Source organism: Onychomys torridus, chromosome 13 (genome assembly GCF_903995425.1).
Source record: "Onychomys torridus chromosome 13, mOncTor1.1, whole genome shotgun sequence".
NCBI classification, from domain to species: Eukaryota; Metazoa; Chordata; class Mammalia; order Rodentia; family Cricetidae; genus Onychomys; species Onychomys torridus.
The window spans coordinates 34,016,217-34,029,943 of record NC_050455.1 but is presented as its reverse complement, the minus strand read 5'-3'; positions in this window follow the sequence as shown (position 1 = coordinate 34,029,943).

Sequence of the window (13,727 nt, the reverse complement as noted above, 5' to 3'; positions counted from 1 at the left end):
ATGCAAATGGACAAGCCTTGAAGACTTCAAGAACTATTGAAAGCTCTACCTGTTGAGGTGCACCTGGCAAGAATTGATGCTTTACAGGTTCATTAGAATCCACCATATAAGCACCACAGCCTGTCTTAGACCCATCTGTAAATATAACACTTGCTCCTGGAATGGGTTGGGAAGCAGTTACCTTAGGGAAAACTACAGGATGTTCTTTAAAGAAAGTTAATAGTGGATGTTTAGGATAATGGCAATCTATGTGTCCTGGATAGGTACAACGCAGTATTGTCCATCTATGGCAGCACATAATACCTTGACTTGAGTAGAATCATAAGGAACAACTAGCGTTTGTGGTGATGTTCCAAAATATTGTAAACATTGCTGAATACCCTGTTGCGCAAGTAATGCTACAGCAGTAGGATAATACTCAATTGATTTTGCAGGTGAGATTTTAGTATAAATCCATAACAAGGGTCCTTTTTGCCATAAAATCCCCGTAGGTTGCAACTGGGTAGGCAGAATGCACAGGGTAATATCATCATTATTTTGCACTCTTTGAAGAAAAGCCCTTTGTAGCCTATCCTCTAATTTTGTTAAGGCTTCTCGGGCTGCATTGGTTAGTTGCCTCGGTGAATCCAAGGCTGCATCTCCAATTAGAATATCATATAATGGTTTTAATTCATAATTGGCCATTCCTAAACTTCCTCTTATCCAATTTATATCTCCTAATAATTTCTGAAAATCATTCAATGTGCAAAGATGATCCTTCCTTAACTCTACCTTTTGTGGCATGATATGGTGATTAGTTATTTTAGAGCCAAGATAATTGACAACTTTGCTCTGTTGCACCTTCTCAGGGGCAATACAGAGTCCCTTTTGCTTTAGCAGTTCTACAAGTGAGCTATATGCTTCTTGAAGAATGCTCTCCTCTTTAGCTGCTAACAGTATATCATCCATATAATGGAGGCATCTCAAGCCAGGAAAACGTGCTCTCAAGGGTTCTAAAGCAGTAGCTACAAATAATTGACACATAGTAGGACTGTTGGCCATGCCTTGTGGCAATACAACCCACTCATATCTTTTATCAGGTTCCTCATTATTAGTGGATGGTAAAGTGAAAGCAAATCTCTCACTGTCTTTGCTATTCAGTGGAATGGAAAAGAAGCAGTCCTTAATATCTACCACAATAATAGGCCAATTTTCAGGCAAGGCTGACAGCAATGGAAGGCCATGCTGTACTGGTCCCATAATTCTCATTTGCTCATTTATAGCTCTAAGATCATGTAACAATCTCCATTTTCCTGATTTCTTCTTGATGACAAATATGGGTGTATTCCAAGGAGAAAGGGAGGATTTAATGTGCCCTTCCTCCAATTGCTCTTTCACTAATTGATATGCAGCATGTAATTTCTCAGAGGAGAGTGGCCACTGAGGAACCCACACTGGCTCCTCCGTTATCCAGGATATGGGAATGCCCTCCTCAGTGGCCCCTAGGAAAAACCCAACCCTTGTTTGGGTTTCCTAGGTACTGTTTGTATTGGCTCTTTTCTGCCTTGTAAAAATTTTCCCAGGCCAAAATCAGGATGACACCCCATGTTTTTCATAATATTTTTAGATTCTTTGGAGTACTCATTATTCAACTGAAAGCCCATGGATTTCATAAGATCCCTCCCCCAGAGGGACACTGGAAGCTCAAGGACATAGGGTTGCATAACACCAGAGTGACCTTCTGAATCTTGCCAATTTAACAAATTTGCACTAAAGTTAGGAACACTGGCATAACCCAATCCCTGCAATGTTTGTGAGGAAGCCTGTATAGGCCAACCTCGAGGCCAATCTTTGCTAGCTATGATACTGTAATCTGCTCCTGCGATCTGCTCCAGTATCCAAATCTAGGTCTCTTCCCAATTTCTCCCAGGAAGGCACTGTGAGGCTTCCTGAAATTGCGAACCAAGGAGCAACTACATCACACTGTTCCAGAAAGTGCTCTAGGGTGTGTTTTTTTATTTTCATTTTCTTAGAGAGAAGCAGCTTGTTAAGAGCCAGAAAAATTGGGTGCGAGGAGGAAGCGCCCATGTTAGTATATCCTTTTCTTTCCTCAATTTGAGAAGTTTCTCGGAGGTTTCTCGGAGCCTTTACAGAACAGCCCCAGCCCTCCGGTTTCACCTGCTTGTTTTGTTTCACCTGCTTGTTTTGTTATGCAAATTACCCGTCCGCTACAGTCACAGAGCAGGTTTCACTTGTTGACTTTGTTATTCTAATTACCTGTCCGCTTTAGTCTCGAGTCTATTGAATTACCCGTCCGCTTTTGTCGCGGCTCTACTGACCCGCTCCCCCTTTGTCTACAGGTGAGTGTAAAAACCCGCTTTTGTCGCGGATCCTCAGGTTTTTTTTCTGAGGACTTACCGGTATACCGCCTGACTGTAAAAAGTTCTGAGTCCCACGGAGAGACGTGGGAGTGTCCCCGTACGTTCGTTTCTTCGTTTTCCCCGTACGAGGCCACCACTTGTCGCGCCCGCCTCGACCAGCAAGGATGACGCAACAACGCGACTCTTCTTAATACAGTTTAATCAGACCCCTTTGTTAGTTGCGATGTCTGTCTCCTGGGGCAAGCCTCTCCCAGCCCCTAAGTAGGTCTGGGCTGCCAACCCCAGTCAGCCATGTGGGCACTGTCCACAGGTTCACGCATATGCCAGCGGCACACGAATCCAGCCATAGCCAAATAAGGAGCTGTTTACCACAAAGAGTGTTTGCCATAGGGAAGGCAGAGGGTAGAAGCCAGCGCCATCTTTAGGGTGCGGTTACACGCAGCTCTCTACAATTGACCCTTGTTATAGAGTGACCAGATGACTGATCCCTAAAGTACAAAGGCTCTTTGAGGGGGGTGTGAGACTGCCCCACTCTAGGACTGTGGTCCCATTCACAGCTTCCAAGGTTATGGAAGGCAGTGGTAACTCGAGTAAAGTCTGTGTTCCCAATTCAAGCCTGCATCACAGTTGGCATCACGATGACACTTTCCTGGAGCAAATGAGAACTACTGCAGTTCATGCTTATCACCCCAAATCCATGGCCAACCAGAACCCTGCCACAGGGCTGTCTGCCCAGCTCTGGCCCTCCACATTGTTGGTCAGCACCTATTGTTACCATGTTGGTCATACACATGTATTTAGACAGCTCAAATCCTACATGCCCTGTTCTCCCTAATCCCTGGAAATCCTCTGCCCCTGTTTCCCATCCTCATGGCAATGTGGTAATGCTTATTCTGCATAACTGGGTTAAACTTGAAAGTATGTATGGACATCTTATACATGGCTTACTGAAAACTCATTAAATGGTTGTACAGCATGGACTTGTTGAAGAGACTCTGGCCAATCGGAGCATGTCAAACATGGCTCTGGCAGGCCTTGCCCTTCCCCCATTCCCTCTGCCTTGCTAAAAACCATTAGATTGCATTTCTAAAGCTAGCCACCAAGGTCTATTCCCTTGTTTACCTACTTCCTCCTCCTAAGGCTGACTACCAAGTTCCAGCTACCAAAGTACTGAAATCCAGCAATGAAAAGCCCCCATTGGCTCACCTAGCTAACTTGTTCAACCAAAATTAAACACCTCCTCCTAACATGGAGTTTCCCCTTGTACCTTTATAAACCACCATTTACCTATGTGCCACCTCTGTCTCCTCTCTATCCAGAGGCAGTCCTTTGTCCTCCCAGACAAATACCCCTGCCTCCTCTCCCTCGTTCCCTTCCCCTTCTCCCTCATCACCTCTCTCCTGTCTTTGTCTCTTGTTCCCTGACCTCTGGTCCTCTGGGGCAAATAAATCTCCCTTGTGCTGAGATCTTGGTCATGGGGGACCGGAGCTGATATGTTTCCTTCCACTTATAATAAACATAATGAAAGCTACCACCTTCTGAGTTTGGATAAAACATGGAAGGTATGTTTCATTCTCTTATAAGAAACTGGAGCTTGATTCTAGGAGCTTAAGTTTCCAGCCTTCATCCTTAACATAGAAATATTAAGGATGGCTGAGATAATGGCTCAGTGGTTAAGAGCACCTGTTGCTCTTGGGGAGGACCCAGATTCAGTTCCCAGCACCCTCATGGCAGCTCACAACTATCTGTAACTTCAGTTCCAGAGCATCTGATGCCCTCTTCTGACCTCTGAGGGCATGAGGCATACAGGTGGTACACAGACAAATGTGCACACAAAATACCTAGGCACACAGAATCAATAAATCTGCAAAAAATAAAACAATTAAATAAGGTATAAGCAATTCCTGATTGTAATGGTTTTTCTTGTTGACACAGTTTGGTTAAGAAAGGTCTCTCCCAATTATGTTGGGGGTTCAGGTAGCTAAAGACGTAGTGGACCTACCTTTGTACTTGGAGGATTTCCTAAATGTTAACCACTCTATAACTGTGATTGTCAAGTAAACTACTGGAGTTTCAGTCTAAGAAGTAGCAACAACCTTTAGTCTTCCCCCACAAACGTTGCCAATTCAAGCAATGTTCATTCATTGAGCAGACTTCATGCAGCCCCTTTGCTCTTGCCTGTCACCATGCTTGGGAAGCCCCACCCTTCCTGTCTTCACCCACTTATTTTTAACTACATATTTCTCCCCAAACGCATCTCCTTCCAAGTCACTCATCATACTTATCCTGCTCTGAACTTGATACAGGTTTCATTCCTCAAAATTCTTGTAGCACTTGCATAGCTCTTGTATCCTGCTTTACCTCGTGAGCTGAGAAGGTTTGTCTTCTTACACAAACTCAGAAGCTGTTTGACCACAGGGACCACATCATACTCTGTTCACATGTGTGCCTATGCAATACTCACAGACTTGGGTTTAAAATAATAAGGATAATCCCATCAACTAGAAGCAAATTTAGCAATGGCAACATATACAGCAAAGTAACAATAGTTGAAATAAAAAAGAAAAAGTAGAGAGAAGCAGCCAGTTCTCTTCCTGCTTTGGGTCCTTCACTCTTGGAAGGGGCAATTTTCAATAATGACAAAGGAGAGAATCTTCAAGCTGGCCAGAGTACAGCAAATCTATTTTCTTTAGATAAAGACTTAGAATTTAATTTCCAATTCTATAATTAACTATTTTTTAACTTTCTTTTAATTTATTTTCGTGTCTTTCACATCATGCATCTCCATCCCATTCATTTCCCTGTCCCTTCATATCCACCTTCTGCCCTTGCAACACCCACCCACCTCCCCAAAATAGAATAAAGTTTAAGAGAAAAAAATTCTCATCATGGAAGCTGCAGTGTGACACAGTGAGTCATGCAGTAATCCCTTTTGTCCATATATCATTACTTGCAAGTGTTCATTGCAAAAAGTCATTGGTTTGATTCAAGGTCTCTGGTTTCTGCTACAGTATTGATGCTGGACCCTCACTGGGTTTGTTGGTCTGTTTGTTTTTAGCTTTCTCAGGCCCCATGTGGAAATTCAGGCCCCACATTGGAATGTCATTTGTAGACAGAGTTTTTCGCCAAGATCTAGCTCCCAAATAACGACTCAAATACTTATTATTGTAAATGATTGGCTGATAGCTCAGGCTTGTTACTAGCTAACTTTTACATTTTAAATTAACCTCTATTTCTTATCTACTCTCTACCATGTGGTGGTACCTTCTTTTAACAAAGCACATACATTTTTGCTTCTCTCTGCATCTGCTCAAGACTCCCAAGACTCTGCCCTTCTTCCCAGCATTCTCTCTACCCTGAAAATCTTGTCTGGTCATCAGCCAATCAGCTTTTTATTAACAACAAGAGCAATGGGTTTTCACAGTGTACAGAAGGATTGTTCCACAGCAAATGAATACTGCTGAACTTGGTGAGGAGTCATTGAAGAGCCATCACAAAGAGATCACACAGTGAACAAAAGTAAACACAAGCAGGAGAGCCCTCCACACTGTAATCCTGGTCAAAAATCCATAGTTGGAGGTCATGGGCCCTCCCCATAATAGTTTTATTTTATTTTTATAAATAACCTTAACTGTCAAAGTACCTTCAAAATATTTATGTTCATACCACACAGACCTAGGCTGCTCTCAACCTTGGTCACAGATTTATCTTTCTCAGGTGGGAAGCAGTCAATAAAAAGGTTCACTGACCAATGGTCAGTGCTGAGAACAAGAGACTGCATGCTCAGCCGTAAATGGGACATCTACATCAACCCTACCTTTACTTCTCACAGAACATACTGAAAGAGGGGGTAGAAAGAATGTAAGAGCCAGAGGGGGAGAAATGTGAAATGTCTGTTGGATAGGACAAGGCCATGAACTTATAGCAGCTGTAATTACTTGCACAAAGTCTGTATAAGATCAAGCCAGCCCAAATCCCAACATAAATGGGGTAGATGGTCTCAAGGCTGATCCTCTACTGAGGAATGGATGGCTTCTGGGGGAATGACAATTAATCTTTTAGGGCCACAATGAAAAAATTAGAATTTTAGTTTATAAAAGAACATGCAAATAAAAGCAAAATAATCCATGCCACAAAATGATTCCATTCTATCTCAGCAATTAAATATATCAAGTTACTCTAATGCCAAGGTGAAGGGCTTTGTACAGGGATGCGGGGTGAGAGTTAGAACATGAAAACTGGGTGACTTCTGTAGAAGGAGCACATAGGCAACCCAATCTAGATTTTTCCCTCTAACTTCCACAGACAAATGACCAATCCATTCTCACTCCAGCAATTCGAGAAATGAGGCTTTGTCTCTGGGGCATCAGCCCCAAAGTGTCAAAACTGTCTTAATAATGAGACCAGAATGTCATTTGCTTTGTTTATTTCTATGAATGTGTAGAGGAATTTTCTCAAAGGATACATGCAAAGAAGATATAAGAACACAGTTGTCTTCTATTAAACTAAATGTTTCAACAATTTGTAAATATGCAAAACAAGGTTACTATACTATTGATTTCTTACATATGGTTTGGTTGTTATTTTGGAAGATATTTGGAGCAGATCAGATAAGTACTTTTTGTTTTGCATTTTTATGCTACTGACTTTTTGAAGATTTATTTATTTTCTTTTATGTGCATAAGTGTTTTGTCTGCATGTGTCTGTGCAATATGTGCATGCCACCAAGGTCAAAAGAGAACGTTGGAGCCCTTGTAACTGGAGTTACAGAGGGTTATAAACCACTGTGAGTGTGCTGGAAACCAAACCCAGATCCTTGACAATGGCAACAGCTACTTTTAACTGCTGAGCCATCTTTCCAGCCCCTTGACTTTTTTAGATTGTATTTATGCATTATTTTAATGGTGAGTTTAATCTGAGAGTATGATACTGTTGGAACATTGTCATTTTGTAACCTCTGGTAGATGTAGGCATTAATCATCAAAGAGTACTAGTGTTATAAAAAAAAAAATAAAAGAAAGAAAAAGAGACAACAGATCCATGGATGTTTCCTGATGAAGAGCATATGACCACTACTGAAGTAGCCTCATCTCTAGGAGCCCCAAGTCAAATCTGAATCAGAGTCTGATCAAATTCTATATTCCATTTGTCAGCAATTTATAGAAAACATGGGGGATATTAAAGGGCATCACAGAAATTATAATTATCAAAATTCAGAGCATGCACTTTACAAAACAAAGCAATTCAGTCTCTTCCATTGAAAAAGGGGGCAATGGGAGAGGTACATGAGAGAGAAAAAAGCTTAGAGAATATTTACACACCCCCAGTCTAGCAGTGAGCTGTTTATCTGTGTATAACTGTCCATAACTCCCAGAATCAAAGATGGCATTAGTCAGTATCTCAAGGACAATAGGTTAGAGCACCAGTTTTATATTGGTCATTATTCAGGAAAAGGAACTTCTCTAAAAACTGCCCACATATGTATCCCTAAAGCCAAATTTTGCGACCCTCTTCAGATGTGTTTACTCTGCCTTATGAAGCATTAGGGCTGTCTATCATCTAAGTAAGCATCACACGGGGACAGATTTTATCACAGGCCAGGGTGCCAGCCATGGGAAAATTCCACAACAAAAGAGGAAAATACCAAAAGACAGATTCTGAATGCTAATTAATACCAGCAAATTTAACACACGCAAGTATCCTATTCATAAGGGTAAATCATAATAGATCAGAATACCTTATCACCAAAATTCGACTGTGAGACAGAATCAAATTTTCAGGGGTACCACACATTTCAGTCCATGTGCTCCCTGCCTAAGGCAGACAATATGCAGCATCCCCCAACTGTGGCCACTGGTCCAGGGGTCAACATCTGACTGTGACTGTCAAAGAACCACTGAATGTCTTGATACTTAAGGGACAGAAGCAATTAAGATTGTGAGGATCTGAGATCTGGAGCTGCTGCTGACTCGTCCCTAAGGAGAGAACGTGTCAAAGAATAGGACCCAAGAAGAAAGGAGCAGATCTCAGATGAAAAGAAACTCTAGCTCATCTTTGATGGCCTAATTACGCAAATGCGCATTCTACTATGATCCCTCCATTAATTAATTGCATATTTACTAGTTTGGTGGTGATTTCGCATTTTGGTACGACTGAAAATTCCCTAAATTTTATTAGGATACAGGATATATGACAGAAGGTGTTTCCTCCTAGCAAACAAAGGTCTGCCAAGCAATTACTCTAGTCTAGCATCCCACAGTGGGGAACTGGGAAGATAAATTACAGAGCTGTTTATGGCCATGATGCATTTGGAGAAAGAAGCTCCCAGCATTTAGCAACGTTGTTCCTTACATGAGCATCTGCTATCATATCAGCATTAGGTGGTTCGTGCCTTAAATTCCAGCACTGGGGAGGTAGAAGCAGGCAGACCTATGGATCTCTGTGAGTTTGAGGCCAGCCTAGTCTACAGAGTGAGTTCCAGGACAGCTGGGCTGGAGCATTGCTATAACAAGCATCCCTGCTTAGAGGAAGTAGTTTGCTGGGGGCACAACATTGAAGGGTATATCTTGCCCTTTCTTTCTCTCTCTTACTTCCCTCTCTAGACCAACCTCCACTACATACTGCTACCACCATGATGTTCTTTCTTGCTTCAGGCCCAACAAGAGAGAGTCAACCAAATGTGAAATGAAATCTTTAGAACAGAGGGACAAATCCATCTCTTTTTTCTTTTAAGTACTCTTGGGTATTTATCATAGTGAGTCAACATATCATTCCCATTAGTTCTTAAATAAAATTTACTATCATTCCATACAAATATTTGAGGTAAAAAGATTCATCAGTATGCATCTCTCCTCAGATTGACTCTAAGTCCCCTGCCATAGCCCAAAGTCATTGCATAATCTAAAAAGACTAGACAAATTAGAACACAGCAAATGTTTACCTAAAGAACAATTTTATGTAGGTTTGCAACTTCTCAGACTGATTTTCCCTACAGTATGTTTGATACAAGTAAGCATAGCTCATATGAACATATATTATAATAGGCTGGTGTGACTTATTATATTATACTTTAATATGTGCTGAAAACTTTAATAAATCCCATAGAATTTGCTTCCTGTGCTCCAAGAACTCATAGCCAAAGGATACATTTAAAAAACGAGCACCCTTATTGTGTAATGTAGTTTTCTAGTAGTAGAATGTTAAGGAGATCAACGTCATTCAGAGGACGGAGATTAATTGAGTCTTGAGTGATGAACAAGGTTTCTAACCAATAAAATCAGTAGGAGAAAAGAACACAGATATAAAAGTATGCCACAGCCACAGCTATCTGACAGTTGTTCATTTCATTTTTTGGCAATAACATCCCAACTTCCTTTGACAATCCATTCTTCTTTGCTCTTAGCTTTCCACAGCCTAGGGATCCTGAAAAAGACATTAAACTCCCGGGTTAACAGACAAAACAGCTCCCTATAGGAAGAGATACTTCACAGAGTACACATTTCCTTGTGCCAGTGCTAAACCCCACTTCCCAAAACACAACCAAAACAGAGCCTGCTAGTGCACGGTGTGTTACAAGAACCAAATATTTTACAATGGCCAGTGGGCATGGCTGCCAAGAGAGACCTGTATGTGGGTTACGCAATCAGTTGGCTACATGTCATCTGGAACTGCATATACCAAAACAACAATAACCAAAAAAGGTCATTTGGTACTATATAACCTACACCTTAGAAAACATCATGGGCTCTTTGCTGAGAAGTTTATCCTAGACAGCAACTTCCAGACTTTAAATCTGAGAAAGAACTAGCACTCTGGACAGTGAGCATCCTTTACTGGAGTGAAATGTACAGTGTCTTCTGCCTTCTGTAAATCATTTATTTCATGTGTCAGGTCACTTTCAAGGTATCCCATTTACAAGATAAGTGTGCATCACCAGAATCAAAGCATCCTTTCCTTTATTTCCTCTGTCTGATGAAATAGCAAAGGATAGCACTTGCATCTAAAAGAGGTAAATTTAGAATAAACAGTACATATTTCTTGTTGGCCATGTGGGTAACAGGTTGAGAGAGCTCATTACCTTTAGGAAATGAATCATTCAAGTCAAGTTTTTTTCAAAATCTTGGACAAATTCACGAATGAGAAATGTCTCATCCAAGGATGCCACACAAAATAATAACCTAAGGCTGGTGGCTTAAATGACTGAAATGTAGCTCTCTCTGTTATTGACATTGGAAGTCTGAGACAAAAATGCCAGTATGGTTAGGTTCTGACAACAGTCCACTTCCTGGCTTGCAAGTGGCTGACTTCCTTTGTGCCCTTATGTGATAGTAAACCCCTCACTCTTCCCTCAGACAGACAGACAAAGCATATATACGGATTTTTTTTTTTTTTTTATGGTTTTTCAAGACAGGGTTTCTCTGTGTAGCTTTGCGCCTTTCCTGGAACTCACATCTGTAGTCCAGGTTGGCCTTGAACTCACAGAGATCTGCCTGGCTCTGCCTCCCGAGTGCTGGGATTCAAGGCATGCGCCACCAATGCCTGGCTATATATACAGATTTTAAAAAGCTATCTTACAACTCTTCTGATCCTATGCATAAGCACTGTCTTAGTCACTGTTGTAGTTACAAAGAGACATCATGACCACGGTAATTCTTATACAGTGTGTCACTGTGGAGGTGGGCTTTGAGGTCTTATATATACTCAAGCCACACCCAGAGCACTTCCTGTTTCCTGTGAGTCGAGATGTAAGAACTCCTTCTCTAGCATCATGTCTGTTCCCTTGCTTCTCACCATGACAATCATGGACTGAACCTCTGAAGTATAAATGAGCCACCTCAATTCAATGTTTTCCTTTCTAAGACTTTCCATGGTTATGGTGTCTCTTCACAGCAGTAGAAACTGTAAGACAATTTTGCACACTTAAAAATTAACAAATGTAAAAGAGTAAATAAATACAAGGCCTTTCAGTATAAATCTTCCCTTAAATTTTGGGGAATTATGTTGCAGATCTGTAAAACATGAGAAGGAACAGGAATATTTCTGAAAATTCTCTTATATCCAAAATGATATTGAGAATGTGCCTTTCAACTATGGAGCCTTTTCAATTCCTACCAAAAAAGCTAAGAGATGTATGAAAATGCATGCAACATCACCATCTAGTGAGCAGAAGGTGGTAACGCAGGCAACTATCAACAAAGGCAAATGCTAATTAAGTAGACCTTCCCAGGTATTATCCTTCAAGTTTTTGTAGATTGTGAACTCACTGGAGAATCCCATCAAAGTTATGGATCTTTTCACCTTCAGAAATGCCAAATGCACACAAATGATGTTTCTGCACATGACTTAGGAAATCACTGACCTGCACAGCTCCCCTCAAGCATCTGTGGGCTGATTTAAAACCTTCCATGGAATGCATGATTTCAATCACTGGGCAAATGAAAAGGATGCTAGAATCACCTAAGTCATGTCTGATGTCTTTTGAAAGAAATCTCATTAGACTTTGGTTTGTGAGAAAGGGTGGCAAAGGTATACAAAAAAGAAAAATGGCTGAAGAGAGAGGAATATCACTAGCTGAGTCCAGTGGCAGCAGTGATGGGGGAGATGCAGGCCTGACCTTTCATCAGTTAAAATTCCATCTCCACAAACACTCATCTAGCTACTATCTGGCTGTTCAGTCTTGTTGATTCTGTGAACTGCTTAAACATCCTTCCAATTAGACCCCTTTATTGCTCAAATCAGAACCTGCCAGTCACAATTAAATGACACCAGAAATCTTGATTGATATGTACACCTAATATCTATCTATCTATCTATCTATCTATCTATCTATCTATCTATCTATCTATTTTTAAGACAGGATTGCCTACTTACCTCTGGCTGTCCCAGAACTCACTGTGTAGACCAGACTAGCCTCCAACTCAGAGATCCACCTGCCTCTGGCTCCTGAGTGCTAGGATTAAAGGCCTGCATCACCATACCTGGCTAATGTTCTCGTTTGCTTGCTGTTGCTAGGATAAAACACTGACCTAAAGCAACTTGGCAAGGGGGAGGAAAAGGTTTACCTGGCTTACAGGCTACAGTCCTCAATGAAAGAATTCGAAGGAAGGACCTGGAGGCAGGAAATGAAGCAGAGAGCACAGATAAATGCTGTTTACTCCCCCACGCCACCCCCATCTTGCTTAGTTTGCTTTCTTATATAGGCCATGCCCACCTGCCCAGGAATGGCATTACCCACAGAGGAGTAGAGCCTCATTCATTAATCAGCAATCAAGAAAATACCCACATGGACTTACCTACAGGCTCTTCTGATAGAAGCATTTCTTCAATCTAGGTTGCCCTTTCCAATGCTGTCAAATAGATAACTAAGATTAACCATCACAAGTAACTCTCTAATAGAATAAAACAGACTTTAGAGGTTAGAGAACATTCTCAAGAGTTAAGAGCAATTGATGCTATTGTAGAGGACCTAGGCTCACTTACCTACATTCACAAAGAAGTTCACAACCATCTATAGCATGAATCTTAAAAGGTCTTATTAATAAAAACAAGCCTGGAGCAAGGTATTGGGGTGAAGGCTGAATGATCAGAGAAACAAAACAAGCCACATCCAACCTCTCCTTGCCAATTCCTCAGCTGATCTTGTTTCTCTAAGCTTTTAGCAGCAGTTCAGCTGAGATTCATTCCGGATGAGGACTCGAAGGTGCAGTTAGAGTTTTCCTGCCTGGCCCAGTCAGGACAAATCTCTCTCACCCGCCAGTCCCACAGTCGCTCAGACCCAACCAAGAAAGCACACAGAAACTTACATTGTTTAGAAACTGTATGGCCGTGGCAGGCTTCTTGTTACCTGCTTCTTCTATCTTAAATTAACCCATTTCTGTTAGTCTATACTTTGCCACATGGCTTGTGGCTTACCTGTACCTTACATCTTGTCATGGCGGCGGCTGGCGGTCTTTTTCTACCCAGCCTTCCACCTCCCAGAATTCTCTTCTCTCTGGTCCTGCCTATACTTCCTGCCTGGCCACTGGCCAAGCAGAACTTTATTTACACAGAGCGATATCCACAGCACTTCCCCTTTTCTTTTTTTTTTTTTTTTTAAGGAAGGTTTTAACTTTACATAGTACAATTACATATAACAAAACAATCAACAAACAAGAATTACAGTTACAATATTAAAGAAGATATCCTATCTATCTTAGATTTGTGAGTCTAAGGTTTTTATATCTAACTTATCTTTTATTGTAACTGAGGAAATTATAACTATCTAGTCTTCAACCACATCAAAGACCTCAAAAGGATATAATATTACCTGAGAACCGGGAGAAGGATGTAAACATTTTTCAGGAGTCTTGCAAGAATAGACAGAGACAG